Source organism: Giraffa tippelskirchi, chromosome 10 (assembly GCF_054371585.1).
Source record: "Giraffa tippelskirchi isolate mGirTip1 chromosome 10, T2T-mGirTip1v1.2.pri, whole genome shotgun sequence".
NCBI classification, from domain to species: Eukaryota; Metazoa; Chordata; class Mammalia; order Artiodactyla; family Giraffidae; genus Giraffa; species Giraffa tippelskirchi.
This window is the reverse complement of record NC_137284.1, coordinates 143,683,139-143,697,404: the sequence shown is the minus strand read 5'-3', so window position 1 is coordinate 143,697,404 and position 14,266 is coordinate 143,683,139. Positions and strand designations below refer to the sequence as shown.

The 14,266-nt window shown below is 40.5% G+C and overlaps 1 protein-coding gene across 38 annotated transcripts in view; it reads right to left on the bottom strand.

The window, feature by feature from the left end:
• CHRM2 (cholinergic receptor muscarinic 2) overlaps nt 1-14,266 on the bottom strand; it is a 688,089-nt gene that overhangs the window by 564,958 nt on the left and 108,865 nt on the right. For 8 of the 38 annotated variants that reach the window (XM_081533040.1, XM_081533054.1, XM_081533039.1 and 5 more), the window contains exon 1: nt 10,780-10,956. The exons of 29 other annotated variants lie outside the window; for them this stretch is intronic. The gene's annotated coding sequence lies outside the window, so the exon portion shown is untranslated. Of the gene's footprint in view, nt 1-10,779; nt 10,976-14,266 lie in introns of those variants that run through there. One more of the 38 variants, XM_081533051.1, reaches the window with a different exon arrangement.

The window sequence follows — 14,266 nt, the reverse complement described above, 5'->3', positions numbered from 1 at the left end:
AACTCCTGGAGTTTACCCAAACCCATGTCCATCGAGTCGGTGATGCCATCCAGCCATCTCATCCTCTGTCGTCCCCTTCTCTTCCTGCCCTCAATCCTTCCCAGCATTAGGGTGTTTTCCAATGAGTCAACTCTTCGCATAAGGTGGCCAAAGTATTGGAGTTTCAGCTTCAACATCGGTCCTTCCAATGAACACCCAGGACTGATTGCCTTTAGGATGGACTGGTTGGATCTCCTTGCAGTCCAAGGGACTCTCAAGAGTCTTCTCCAACACCACAGTTCAAAAGCATCAATTCTTCAGCGCTCAGCTTTCTTCTCCGTCCAACTCTCACATCCATACATGATCACTGGAAAAACCATAGCCTTGACTAGACGGACCTTTGTCAGCAAAGCAATGTCTCTGCTTTTTAATATGTTATCTAGGTTGGTCATAACTTTCCTTCCAAGGAGTAAGCATCTTTTAATTTCATGGCTGCAATCACCATCAACTCCCCCAAAATTCACATCCTTCTCACATGCAAAACATTTATTCCATCCCAACAGCCCAGTTTTAATTTGCTCCAACATCAACTCTCAAGTCTAATGTCCAAAATCTTACATAAATATCATCTTAGTCAAATATGGGGAGATTAAAGGTACAATTTATCCTGAGGCAAAATGTATCTCCAGCTGTGAACTACACAAAGCAGACAGGTTATGTAGTTCCAAAATAGAATGATAGGACAAGCATAGGATAGATTTTCCACTCAAAAAGGGAGAAGTCAGAAGGAAGAAAGAGGTGATGGGCCCCAAGCAAGTTCAAACCTAGCAAGGTAAATCTCATTAGATTATAAAGCTTGAATATAATCTTCTTTGGTGCCATGTCTTGCCTTCTGGCCCTATGGGGATGGCAGCATCACCTCCAGAGATCTGGTACCAAAATCTGTATCAGTCAATGTTCCCAGAGAAACAGAACCAGTAGGATATCTATTAATATATGTACATATATAAATACATATTGGCATATATATGTCATATATATATATATATATATATGTATACACACACACACACACACATATATCCATGCTAAGTCACTTAAGTCATGTCTGATTCTTTGTGACCTTATGGACTATAGCCCATCAGGCTCCTCTATTCATGGGGATTCTCCAAGCAAGAATACTGGAGTGGGTTGCCATGCCCTCCTCCAGGGGATCTTCCTGACCCAAGGATCAAATCCACATCTCTTACATCTCCTGCACTGGCAGGTGGGTTCTTTGCCACTAGGGCCACCTGGAAGCCTGTGGGGGGGGGGTGTGTGTGTGCACGCGCACGCACCAGCTAGAGACCCAGGAAAGTTCGTGGTATATTTATAATTCAAGTCCTAGTCCAAGTCCAAAAGCCTAAGAACCAGGAAAGTCAACAGTGTGCAGTCTGAAAGCTGTCAGGCTCAAAACCCAAGAAGAACCAACTTTTCAGCTTAAGTCCAAAGGCAGGAAAAGACCAATGTCCCAGCTTATATTGTCAAACAGCATTATATTCTGGCTTTTGTTCTACTCAGTAATCAACTGATTGGATGAGATCCACCCACATTAGGGAGAACAATCAGCTTTACTCAATTCAAGTGTTAATGTCATCCTGAAACATCCTACAAACACGGACACACTGAGAATAATGGGTGGCCAAATGTCTGGACACCTCATGGCCCAGTTATCACATGAAATTAATTATCACAATGTTCTTCTTGATTTGTGGATTCCCTCTGACTACAAAGAGTGAACACAGACAAGTATTATGTCTATTTGATGAAATTCATCTTATAAATGCCTAGCTCTGGCTCATATCTTCTGTCTTCATGAATAGCATAATCTGCCTGCCAAGGGTAAAATGCTCAACATATGGATGTTTTTAAATCTCTAACAAAATGTTTCAATTTTATGTCTTGGAGAAACAGCTGTAGTGTGTTAGTCTATAATAGTGTTATGGGAAAATGTTACCTAAGTTGATATTTCCCATCTTTTTACTGGCCTTCTAAGGAAAAATTTCTCCTCTGCCCTCTTTAGGCATCTGATTGGACCTAAGAATTAAACTGATAGAAGATAGACTAACAAAAGAAAAGCATAGAAATTTTATTTAGCAATTTTTTACATGGGAGACTTCACAAAAAAAATAAAGATCCAAAGAAGCCATCAGAACCAAACACTTAACATACTAGGTGGGAAAAAAGAGTGATTAACTTTGAAAAGGTGACAAGAAGGATTTGAAGCTGGGCAGCTAGTTATGGAAAAGTAACTAGGAAAATAAGGGTTACTCTAATAAAATTTCTTTTTATAAATTTCTCTGCCTCAACACCATGGCTCTGCTGATAAGAATGTTCTCCTTCCTCCTGGTAAGGTTAAGCACCTGCTTTTAGGAAGAAAAAAAAGGTCAAAGTGCCCCTCTTATATCTACTGTTTTTAAGATGACTTTAACTCAAAACATGGAAAAGGAAATGGCAACCCATGCCAGTATTCTTGCCTGGAGAATTCCATGGACAGAAGAGCCCAGAGTCCATGGGGCCGCAAAGAGTCAGACATGACTGAGTGCCTAACACTAACTCAAAAAAATCAACATGTCAGAATGGCACATTTTGGTATGGGTTGAACTAAACCCCTACAGTTTCTATTAATATCTTCTCACAAAATCAAGCTCAACTATAAAACATCGTTAAAATCAAAATTTTACAACATCAAGTCAAATATCAAACTGAGAATATTAATAACTTCATACTAGAAATGGTAGCAGTTTTGTGTTGTGGTTTTCCACAGATCTGTTCTAGGAATCAAGACAATTTAGGTTCAAATACTATCCTTGAAAAAGTTTCTTGCCTTATCTGATTGTAACTTCCTTGACTCTGAAATGGAAATAAGGCCATTCTGAGGAGTAAATGAGATAATATATAAGAAATTCTTTTGTACATTTTGTTTTTTCAAATGTATTTTTATAAAATTTTAAGGATATTTCAGAGAAATTTTGAAATTATCTTGCAAAGCTTTTACTTGTATTTCTAACATCCATATTTGTCATTTGTTGTTCTCCTTGTATATACAGATTAGACAATTTCCCAACACAATTGCAAGTTTCTGTAAAGAGTTTTCATCTATCCATCCATTCATTAACCCATCAATTCACTAAATACATATACACAGACATACATACATACACACACACACACACACACACACACACACACACCCCTATACATACACATTCACACACACAGTGGGAAGGAAAGAAAGTATTAACAAATATTATGAACAAAAATAAACAGATCCCTGCCCTTGAGCAACTTACAATCTAGTGGAGAAGAAAGATGTTAACCAAAAAATCAGATAAATGTAAAACTGCAATGCAGTGAGGGTATGATAAGGGGATTTCACCTAGCCAGGGAGATCAGGAAGAACTTCTCTTGGAAAGGAATGATGGAACCAAGATTTATTTGACAGATCAATAGAAATTAACAAAGGAAAACCTGGAGAGAATTGTTTAGTCTTGGTCAAAAACCTGAGGATAGAGCATGGCCTGTACACAAGAGAGAAACTTAGCCAGTAGATGTGGAATGAAGAAAGCTTGAATGAGAGGATGAAATCGGGTTGAGAGATCACTAAGGGCCTTTTAAAAATTCATTTTGGGAAGAGAGTGGAAAGGGAAGGAAGAATTCAAATAATGAATTTAGGTGAGTAGGAGAGGTTTGAAAAGTACAGAAGTTAAAAAATAATTCAGGCTTATATCCAGAGAAACCAGGGGACAAAGAATGGGACCTGGACTTCCAGATGTGGAAAGGTGAGCTGGAGACAGTGTCCTGGAGATCAAGAAGCCCTCAGAAACAGGGCTGAAGAGAGTTAGCCTCTTCAGGGGTGGTTGCCTGGGGGGTTTCTCTCCTACTTTGTGTTGTCAATGAATATAGGATACCCATGGACTAAAGGAGAGTTAGAGCCACAGAGTGGTCAGAGAATTGCAGTGAAGCCCTGCCATCACCACAACTGCTTTGCTGTAGACCTTGAACCTGCACACACTAATCCAGAGAAGATCCTTAATCCCCAAATTCACAAGCTTGGAGAAATCCTCTGGTTTCCCAGGTGTCTCACTTCCTCCTGAATTAAGTTTATTTCAGGTATCACACTTTTTTGCTTAGACCTTTTTTTTTAAACTTTACTAGAATATTGCCTCTCAGTGAATGGCGATTTTTTTTCAAAAAGAAACTAATATTATATAACTTCTGAAAACGTTTGCTTTTCACAAACAACAAAAGCAAAAATCAACAAATGGGACTACATCAAGTTCAAAAGCTTTGGCATAGCAAAAGAAACAACAAAATGAAAAGGCAGCCTACAGAATGGTATGTCAGATGAGGGGCTAATATCCAAAATGTATGAAGACCTAACACAACTTAATAACAAAAAACAGTCTGTTTTAAAATAGGCGGAAGAACTAAATGGAAAATTTTTCCAAAGATGATATCAAAATGACCCTCAGGCACATGAAAAGATGCTCAACATCACTAATTATCAGGGAAATGCAAATAAAAACCACAATGTGCTATCATCTCATATTTATTAGAATGGCTGTCATCAAGAAGACAAGAAGCAATAGGTGCTATTGAAGAGGTAGTGAAAATGAACCCTTTCCCACTGTTGCTGAGGAATATAAATTGGTCTAACCACTATGGAAAGCAATATGGAGGTTCCTATAAATGTCAAAATAGACCTACCTTACAATCCACAATTCCATTTCTGTAAATATACATAAAAGGAAATGATAACTAATTCGACCATATATACACACCTATGCTTATGGCAGCACTATTCACAATAGTCAAGATATGGGGACAATTCAAATGCTCATTGAATGCTGAATGGATAAAACAGATGTGGCATATATACACAACGGAATATTATTCAACCATGAAAAGGAGGCTATCCTGCCATTTACAACAACATGGATGAGAGTGTTATGCTGAGTGAGATAAGCCCGGCAAAGGAAGATAAATACTGCATGGTATCACCTACATGTGGAATCTTAAAAAAGCAAAAATGTAAAATAAAAATCAGAGTAAAATACCATTTTAGGGGTGTGGGGGGTGTTTAAGGGGACAAACTTAAAAAATACTAATATAGTCATAGAAACTTAATGCACAGCTTATTGAACATAGATAACATCAAACGTATGTTATATGATAAATATTGTTACAGTGGCAATCATATTACAATTTATAAATGTTTCAAAGTAACATGAAGCCTTAGATTTGTACAATGTTATACGTCCAATTTATAAATAAAAACAAGAAACAAATAAAAACTATTGCTTCTGAAAGAAGAAAACAACAGAGCAACCCAGAGAGGCAAAAGCTGAGGGTCAGCCACCTCCACCATTAGCTGGGTGATAGTCTTGGAGCGTGAGCGAGCCAGACTCACACTTCAGCCAGATTATTGGTGACTTCATGTGCATCTTCACGGGTGCTGAGAAAGGCCAAAGATGTTTACCTTGTTGCCCTCTTATAAGGATGTGACTAGGTTAAGAAGGCTTGCAAAACTGAGGTGTTTGTGTTCCCTCTGTTCTTTCTAGAAATTATTACAAATTCTTAAAATATTAAGCATAACAAAAATTACTTTTTTTGCCTCAGAGAGGTAGTTCTAAATTGCCTATTATTGCTTCGACCTAACTGACCTCAATATTTAACCTAAAAATACTACAATATTTAACTTAGAAAATACTACCTCAGCAAATGAAATAAACAATCAAGAAAGAGAAAGCAAAGTTAAGAAAAAAAAGGGAAGAAAAGACCAAAGTAGCACACTAAAAAAATAGTTCTCAGATCAAAGGCTCAAAGAGTGAGATTTATTGTGGGCACAAAATAGCTAGTCAGGAGAGCCTATGTCAAGTGGACAGATTAAATCATCTAATATGTAAGTGAAGACACAGGCCATAATGTCTAAATTAAAACTGCACATATCAACCATGTGCTAATTATGACCAGCATAGTCATCTTCATCTAGGTAGACACGTTGTGGTTTTACTTTTAAATTGAAATAGCTGGACAGAAAAATCATCAGAAATAATAACATGATAATTATACAGTAACACACTATCATTTGAAATAGGATATTGATCATTGGGATGATGCACATTTGTTATGCACTAATGCATTTCAACATACCAAAGTGGGATGATAGATCTGGAGTAATTATACAAAAATAGACAGCACATTTATCACTGTTTGTGGTTATTTCATAGCATTGGCATTTCCATGAATTACCACATGTCATCTCACATGTATACAAACGTTAAATCACTTATGGCAACAATTGATCATTAACCATAGCATATGCTAAAGGGTGGCTCCTGTAAGACATTCAATTAAAGGAATGAATTTGGTGTTTAGGCTGTGCAGTTAATTTGACAGGCATGCTGTAAGTTTCAAAGGTGATTCATATTTCATTCATTATGTTGTTTCCATCTATAAAATGTTACTGACACGAGATAAATAAGCATGCTGAGAGCATGAAGTATTTTTCAATTCAGAAATAGGCTGTGATGTAATATTTGTGTTGGGGAATACCAATTAACCTGATCTCTGGGAGAAATAGAGCTATCACTTCATCTCCCAGGAGACATTGCTATCCAAGTTTCTGAGCAGCTAGTAAGATTATTTACTAATTACTCTGGGACTAACCTGGAGAAGGAAATGGCGACCCACTCCAGTATCCTTGCCTGTAAAATCTTATGGACAGAGGAGTCTAGTGAGCTGCAGGTCATGGGGTCGCAAAGAGTCGGGCACAACGGAGCAACTAACACTTACTTACTTTCACACTGGGACTAAAGTAAGGAAAAATAAAACGATGGGGAGAAAAGAGCAAAGTAAGACACAAAAATAAACATATACAAAGAATAATCAAAGAGAATGGACAATGATCTGAGAAAGAACAGAGAGGAAGAAAAAGAATTAAATTTGTGAACAAAACTTTCATTCAAATTTTATTTAATTCAACAAATATTTAAAGAGCATCTACTAAAAGATAAGTCACTTTGACCTTCTTTGTCAAAATCAAAATCAATGTCTTCACTAAAAGGTTCTTTAACTCATTTCTTCCTTTTTATTTTTACCACCATCAGTTCAGTTCAGTCACTCAGTCATGTCCGACTCTTTGCAAACCCATGAACCGCAGCACGCCTGGCCTCCCTGTCCAGCACCAACTCCCGGAGTTTACCCAAACCCATGTCCATCGAGTTGGTGATGACATCCAGCCATCTCATCCTCTGTCATCCCCTTCTCCTCCCGCCCCCAATCCTTCCCAGCATCAGCGTCTTTTCCAGTGAGTCAACTCTTCACATAAGGTGGCCAAAGTATTGGAGCTTTAGCTTCAACATCAGTCCTTCCAATGAACACCCAGGACTGATCTCCTTTAGGATGGACTGGTTGGATCTCCTTGCAGTCCAAGGGACTCTCAAGAGTCTTCTCCAATATCACCATCACTTAAGTTCAAATTATTAATTTTTGTTCCAGAATTTTTTTAAGAGGGTCATACAAATTTTCTGTCTCTCAGCTTGCATTTTCAATGTATCAATGTCAGATTAACATGTCTAAAACTGTTTTTGAAAGCATTATTCTTCATTTCAAAAGTTTTCAGTTGCCTACAGAAAAAGTCCAACTCGATTCCATGTTTTGTACTGTCGAGAAGAGTAGTATAAATGGGGTCAGTACTTGTAAATTGGCTCTCAAAAAAAACAAAGAAAAGAAAAAGCCTTAATTTTTACATTAGTTGATTTCCGTGGTGTAAATGCTTCCACCATAGCTGATTTCAAAGTATCATCTGATGTCACTAAACCAGCTGGAATTCTGAGACCAGATAGGGTGTACAGTGCAGGGCTGCCAACAGGAATAAATTACTCATTTTATCCTACAGAGTGGATGCCAAATTCTTCCCCCAAAATTGGTAGGTTTAAAACAGCTGTGCATAATAAATGTATGTCAAAAATAAAATAAAAATCATAAACCATAATTAAATAATATCAAGTCCTTTATTTTGAAATAAAGAGGGTTTACAACTTTTATCTTCCCCCACTAAGTGCTAAACAAAAACTTAATAAACAAAAGTAAAGAAGAACCACCTGGGAACTTCACTAGTGGCCCAGTGGCTAAGACTAAATTCGCAATGCAAGCAGCTTGAGTTCTATCCCTAGTCAGGGAACTAGATCCCACATGCCACACCCAAGAGTTAACATCTTGCAACTAAAAAAAAAAAAACAAAACCTCACATGCTACAACTAAAAGATTCCTGCCCATCACAACCTGCACGCCACAATCTGCCCACAGCAACAAAGATCTTAGATCCCAGGCACCACAAGTAACAATGGCACAGCCAAATAAATGCTACAAAGAATAACACGTTTAGTTTTTTTGGTTTTTTTAATGTTTAGTTAAAAAAGAAAAAAAAAGAAGAAGAAAATCCACCACCTGGATGGCTGTATGTCTCTGTGGAGTCCTAGGTCACATTCATAGGCCACGAAGTATTTTTGCATACTCAACCCCTCTTTAGAAATTCACTGCTCCTCAAATCTCTCCCAGGTGATTTCAGAAATTGTGAACAGTTTCTGGTGTGTTCTGTGAATCAGCCCCCTTCCCTGCCACACAGTGTAAGCCATTTCATTTCTCCCTTGGCCCTGCTCTCTATGGATCCAGTCCCCTGTCTCTGCCAAGACCAAAAGCAGGAAGTCTGCTGCTGGCACCCTCCAAAAGCACAAACTACACATGTGCCCTACCGAGGCACTGCAGAGTGCCAGCGCCTGCCAGCATCTCCACCAGGCTGCCAGTGCTCTATGTCAAGGACTGACACTTGAGCAGAGGGCAACTGTGCCTGATGTCATCAACCTTGTAATCTGAGCTTAATTCCTTGTCTCTTGGCCTAACAAAAGCTGCTGGCATTGTCTTCTGTTGCTGTGAAATTGTTGGCATGAATGCTGCTGATGATTTGCATCCTCCGTGGTCCAACCTTGTTAATGTTTTCTTGGTCTTCCACTGCTGCTTTATCCTGCAAGCTTTTGACACAAGTCCATGAGGCCAGTCAGAAGATGCCCAAGTGGAGGAAATCATGTTTTCCAAGGAATCACACATACAACCGACAAACCTGACTGTGCTCTTTCATTTCCCTTTAGGTGGAAGTTTGCCCAGTGTAAACAGGGGCTCAAGATTCTGATTTGGCCTGAGGATGAAGACTGCCAAGGCTTTCTGGTCTGCTAGGAAGCTGGAGACAGAGACATCATTCAGACCTCTCTGACCTTGAGTCTTTTTCCTCCCTCCTGTAAGGAGGTGGCCATGCAGATACTGAATCAGTAGAATCAAATCATGGTAAGCTCTCCATTATGATTGTTAATGTAGATTTTTTGGAATAGAAACACAGGCAGAATGTAGACTAATTTGTCTCCTTTATGAGTTCTGGTGTATATTTCCTGTACTAAAATTGTCATAGGCACCAATGTACTCCAGAGGAGACTACAGAGAAAAGTGAAAGTGTTAGTCACTCAGTCATGCTTGACTCTTTGCAACCCCACGGACTGTAGCCCTCCAGGTTCCTCTGTCCATGGAATTCTGCAGGCAAGAATACTGGAGTGGGTAGTCATTACCTTCTCCAGGGATGGAACCTGAGTCTCCTGCATTGTAGGCAGATTCCTTACCATCTGAGCCATCAGGGAAGCCCACTATAGACAAAGGAAATACACAAATATACTGCCTTGATTCCTGCCACCATCAGTACTATAGGCAAAGTAAATCAAGAACTTATAGCATGCCTGTGTGTGGTCTCTTGCCACAAATCTGACCCACAGCAGCCGTATTAAGAGAAGGCAGCAGCACCCCAGCAAAGGCAGAATTGAAAACCAAAGGGACACTCCAAGGCATCTATTCCAAGGGTATAAGCACAAGCTAAACCAAGGCCAAATTATCAGTTCTGTAAACAGCCAGTTGAATAACCAGCTTAAGGCTTTAAGCAGTCCCTTGGAGCTCCTATAACGCAGAACCGTCCTTCAAACTCTACTGCACAGACATGTGGGGCTCACTAAACACCCATGCGCTTTCCCCCACACCTTGCAAATAGCAACTATTTAGCTGCTTCTGGCCAATGGACAGTGATGGAAAGGACTTGGCTCTCACCTCAGCCAAAGTATTTACGAGCTGATGAGCAGCCCTCCAGCCTTCTCAGCCATGGTGAATGCAGAGGACACACACTGAGATATTCTTGCTTCCTCGTGTCCGCGTAGAAGAGGGACCATGTAAGGCCCAGCCCCCCACCACTGTTGGACTTCAATGAGTGAACAAACCTTTGTAAAGTCATTAAGATTTGCTGCTGCTGCTGCTAAGTCGCTTCAGTCGTGTCCGACTCTGTGCGACCCTATAGACGGCAGCCCACCAGGCTCCCCCGGCCTGGGATTCTCCAGGCAAGAACACTGGAGTGGGTTGCCATTTCCTTCTCCAGTGCATGAAAGTGAAAAGTGCAAGTGAAGTCACTCAGTCGTGTCTGACCCTCAGCGACCCCATGGACTGCAGCCTACCAGGCCCCTCCGTCTATGGGATTTTCCAGGCAAGAGTACTGGAGTGGGTTGCCATTGCCTTCTCCGCATTAAGATTCGAGGACTGGTTTTTTACATTATCATATCCCAACTATCAAAGTATCACCAGCAAAGCCCACTGGGGTCCTGCGGGAAATCAGACAAAATTCAGGCGATGAGGTCTAACCTCTTCCTTTGTGCTTAGTCTAATTTCACTTGCCTGTCAGGGGGCTGTGAGCAGAGGAGTCTCGCACGCACACTTCAGACCAGAGTCCCCAGTGTAAACGGCTGAGCGGCACCTCAGCTATGCGAGCTGCATGTAGAAGAGCTGTTGTGGTACCTCAGCTCAAGATGGCGGTGGCCAAGTGTGTGCAGAGACAGTGCACCCACCTGGCACAGAGATCTGGAGCATGCGCAGAGCAGCTACACGGGCCTCGCGAGAGCTCCGCCCCCTCCCTGCAGACCTGATGCCTCTAAAACAGCCCCACCCACCATCTCTGCCCAAAGGGTGGTGTTGGAGGTGCGGGGGCTTCCACAATAGCTCAGTGGCAAAGAATCCACCTGCAATGCAGGAACCATACAAGACGAGGGTTCGATCTCTGAGTGGGGAATATCCCCTGAAAGAGGATACAGCATCCCACTCCAGTATTCTTGTCTGGAGAATCCTAAGGACAGAGAAGCCTGGTGGGCTACAGTCCATGGGATCGCAAAGAGTCAGACAGGCCTGAAGCGACTTAGCGCACCTCCCCGCCCGCCCTCCACCCCCACGCCCGTGCGAAAAGGGATAGCGGAAACAGTGAGTGTGTGCCCTATAGCAGCGCAGCTCACACCTCTCCATTCTTTGATTAAAGAATACAACTTTGCTTCTGAACTAATTTAATCTTATTCTACTGACTTGAACACCACTCAGCAGAAGGACTCTTGTCAGTGCCTGACTCAAAAAAGTTAGTAACAAAATCTTTTACATCAGAAGATCTTGCCAGTCTCTACTAATGAACTCATTTCCCTGGTTTGTCTATTCTTAAGATCCCATCTCTTATTTCTAGTTGATCCTTTGGATATTCCTGTATTTCTTGGGCCATCTGTACTCAGACTATGAACTTGACTCCCTTCGATGAAACCAAGTGTTGTTGTTCAGTCGATTTTTTTTTTTATGTTGTTCAGTTCCTTTAATCATGTCTGAATCTTTGCAACCCCCATGGACTGCAGCATGCCACACTTCCCTGCCTTTCACTATCTCCCAAGGTTTGCTCAAACTCATGTCCATCGAGTCAATTATTCCATCCAACCATCTCATCCTCTGTTGCCTCCTTCTCCTCCTGCCCTCAATCTTTTCCAGCATCAGGTCTCTTCACATCAGGTGGCCAAAGGACTAGAGCTTCAGCTTCAGCATCAGTCCTTCCAATGAATATTCAGGACTGCTTTCCTTTAGGATTGACTGGTTTGATCTCCTTGCTGTCCAAGGGACTCTCAGGAGTCTTCTCCAACACCACAGTTCAAAGCATCAGTTCTTCAGCACTCAGACTTCTTGATGGTCTAACGTTCACATCTGTACATGACTACTGGAAAAACCGTAACTTTGACTATATGAACCTGTGCCGGCAAAGTGATGTTTCTGCTTTTTAATAAGCTGTCTAGGTTTGTCATAGCTTTTCTTCCAAGGAGCAGGCGTCTTTTAATTTCATGGCTGCAGTCACCATCTGGAGTGATTTTGGAACCCAAGAAAATAAAGTCTGTCACTGTTTCCATTGTTTCCCCATACATTTGTCATGAAGTGATGGGACTGAGTGCCATGATCTTAGTTTTTGGAATGTTGAGTTTTAAGCCAGCTTTTTCACTCTCCTCATTCACCTTCAGCAAGAGGCTCTTTAGTTCCTCTTTACTTTCTGCCATTAGTGTAGTGTCATCTGCGTATCTGAAGTTACTGATATTTCTCCCAGCAATTTTGATTCCAGCTTGTGATTCATCCAGTCTGGCATTTTGCATGATTCCCTCTGCATATAAGTTAAATACAAAGGGTAACAATATACAGCCTTAATGTACTCCTTTCCCAATTTGGAACCAGTCATTGTTTTATGTCTGGTTCTAACTGTTGCTTCTTGACCTGTTTCTCAGAGGCAGGTAAGGTGTTCTGGTATTCCCATCTCTTTAATAATTTTCCACAGCTTGTTGTGATCCACATGGTGATGGTTTATTTTCTAAGTTATGTCCGACTCTTGCCACCCCATGGACTGTGGCCCGCCAGGCTCCTTCATCCATGGGATTTTTCTGGCAAGAATACTGGAGTGGGTTGCCATTTCCTTCTCCAGGGGATCTTCCCAACCCATGGATCGAACTCTGGTCTCCTTCACTGCAGGCAGATATTTTACCGACTGAGTCAAAGGCTTTAGTGTATTCAATGAAGCACATGTAGATGTTTTTCTGGAATTCTCTTGCTTTTTGTATGATCAAATGGATGTCAGCAATTTGAACACTGGTTCCTCTGCCTTTTCTAAATACAGCTTGTACATCTAGAAGTTCTTGGTTCACATACTGTTGAAGCCTGGCTTGAAGGATTTTGAGTATTATCTTGCTAGCATGTGAAATGAGTGCAATTATATAGTAGTTTGAACATTTTTTGGCTTTGCCCTTCTTTAGGATTGCAATTAAAACTGAAATTCTCCAGTCCTGTGGCCACTGCTGAGTTTTCCAAATTTGCTGGCATATTGAGTGCAGCACTTTAACAGCATCATCTTTTAGGATTTGAAACAGCTTAGCTGGAATTCCATCAACTCCACTGGCTTTGTTTGTAGTAATGCTTCTTAAGACACACTTAACTTCACACTCCAGGGTGTCTGGCTCTAGGTGATAACCACACCATCATGGTTATCTGGGTCATTAAGACCTCTTTTGTATAGTTCTTCTGTGTATTCTTGTCACCTCCTCTTAATATCTTCTGCTTCTCTTAGGTCCATACCATTTCTGTCTTTATTGTGCCCATCTTTGCATGAAATGTTCCCTTAGTATCTCTAATTTTCTTGAAGGGATCTCTAGTCTTTCCCATTATATTCTTTTCCTCTATTTCTTCGCTTTGTTCACTTAAGAAGCCTTTCTATCTCTCCTTGTTATTCTTTGGAATTCTACCTTCAGAAACCAAGTGACTCAGGGGCAAAAAAGAGGAGGACCAGGAGATCCCCAAGACACTGTGTGCAGATGTAGAGAATATTTTTTAGGAAACGTGTTCCTCTTCTACACCTAAACATTGCCAGAACAAGCTCTGTTTGATCTCAAACCAAAACCTTCACTATATATTTGAAAAAACAGCACATTATTTCTGTGTTAAAACTACATTCACAATGACCAACCCTTTGCCAAGCTACATTTGACTACATTTCAGAACTAGAATCTCAGTAGAGCACCACACAATTCTTATCTGTGTGTAACAGATAACCACTAGAATCAATATACTTATAATACACAAGAGCTAGTTGATGTTGTTAATAATCTAACATTTAGAAATAGGAAATGTTCCCACTTCTACCTAAATGTCATGTGTAAATGATTCTGGACAGATACCTGTGATGAGAAGAAAATGATTATGGATTAAAAAAAAATACCCTGTACTACTCTCTCACCATTTGAAAGGCATATAAAAAATATTTATGAGATACATTAAAGAGCTTATTTTGCTAGTGTCCAACTCTAAATGACCATTTCCAGCGTTCTCT